The following is a 2,069-nucleotide window of genomic DNA, read 5'->3' on the forward strand; positions in this document are numbered from 1 at the left end:
CTTTTTTTTTTTTTTTTTTTTTTTTTGTAACCACTGAAATGCAAGGGATAAGATTCTGTATATTTTTAATTTTGTGAGATTATTTTTCAATAATTTAATATATTGCTTCTATTTAAAAATAATATTATGACTTATAGACAGTGTTAGGGATTGTGTGTCATGCTGGCATAATCTGTACTGTACCAGGGCATTAATCAAAGTGTAAAAGTTATAGCTACTGTTCTAAATATTTGTTTCATGAAGACAAAGAGTTTTAACATCCATTCAGCACAAGTGATTAATAGAAATTGAAACAGAGAAGTACCACACTCAGCAGATCCTCTTTCTTTTCCTTCTTCTGGACAATATAAATGTGCTGGTGGTGCTAAATGCCTTCATACATAAGTGAGTACAAAAAGATTAGTCTTTAATTATTTCTGGCGTATGTCCTTTAAATTCAAAGCCTGTAAATTGCAATGGGCAAAGGGTAATATGTCTTAACAGGTTACACCTCCCAAAGGATTTGTTGATTGACATCAAAATTGTTTCCCCTCCCTCTTTTCTGACTGACAGAATGGCAGGTGTGAAGTGATGGCAGTGTGCTGTAATAATGTGTCAAAAGACCTTAAATCAAGACTAATGTGGCTTCAGTGATAAGCTCCCAAACGTTTGTATGGCAGAAAAGGGGACTGTAGGGCAGATTCATCTTGGGACTACTATATCTTTGCATTCTCTGAAAGTGCTTTTTAGTTTGGGTCCTTGAAAAGTTATGGGGTAGAAATTTTATAAGTATTTTTCCTTACAAAGTCATAATCGGGAGACAAACATTTCTATGTTTGTTACTCTAACGTGAAGAACTTAATTACTTCTAGTGTTTTCTTTGCACACCAATCTTTTAATAGCAATGTAATCCAGAACTTGAAACAGAAAAAATATACTTGTTTCAGCAACAGTCCTGCCTGGAACAAAACCCAACATTTAATACTCGAAGAAACACTAGAAAGGCAGTAAGCATAAACAAGGGTGAATAATGCAGAGAGATTCATATGAGCTACCTGTTTGGTGTAGTTTGTACAGTGTTTTTCAACATACAGTGAAAAAGAATTCTGGGTTGAAAGGATGATGAGCCCAATTTACTCTAAATGAGTGGATTTTTGGAAAAATATGCATTTAAAAAAAGAAGAAGACAGTATCACAGCAGCTGCTGTACTCCAGTAAAATGAAATTAAAAAAAAAAAAAACAGAAAAAAAAAAAAAAAAAAAAAACCACAAGAAACCCAGAGACCATGTACAGAGCCCAACAATGGTTTGAATTCTGCATAAAGGCAGAGAGACTTTCACTGATCTTCCCAAAGATCCAGATCTGTTTCTAATTATGAGGGCACTTAAGAGGAGTAGTTGGGAGTACCAAATGCAGATTTTTGTGTGAAGAATTCAAAATGTTGTTATGTGTTTCTACAGTGTCTCTCAAGACGAGAGATCTTGCATTTCTTATACAGGTTTAGCAAGAATGTTATGAATTTTAATGAGGAAAAAATGGCAGTCCTGTTGATTATTTCTCTTCTTTGGAAAACAATTTTTGTACATTAAAACTGTAGGGCATTTTAAGATAATAATTATCTAGACATTTTCATGTTAAAAAATTATAAAAAACATGAAGTAGGCTACTTGTCTACTTAAGTAAAAGCTTTTCTATATTAATAAATGCAAATATATATGTATAATATTTATCTGTATAAACAAACAGGAAAGTCATTTCATGATACGTACATGGTGGTAAGAAAGAGATTTTTCCCTTTAAGTTTTCTGGAGTCCATTGAGGATAACTTCCTGATCAGACCAACCAGAGATGATGTGTTACTGGACCTGGTGCTCCCCAATGCAGAGATCATCAAAGGGGTTAAGATTAGAGGCAGTCAGGGCTAGAGGGACCATGCTCTGGTTGAGTTCACGATCTCAAGGAATATGGGCCTGGCAAAGAAGAGAATCAGTATACTGAACTTCAGGAGAGCAAATTTCTGGCTGCTTAAGGGATTATTGGATGAGATTCAGGTTGGATATTAGGAACAATTTATTCTCAGGAATATGAA

This window comes from Centrocercus urophasianus, unplaced genomic scaffold (assembly GCF_019232065.1).
Source record: "Centrocercus urophasianus isolate 14NV4802_14NV808 unplaced genomic scaffold, USGS_Curo_1.0 seq_17, whole genome shotgun sequence".
In the NCBI taxonomy this organism is placed as follows: Eukaryota; Metazoa; Chordata; class Aves; order Galliformes; family Phasianidae; genus Centrocercus; species Centrocercus urophasianus.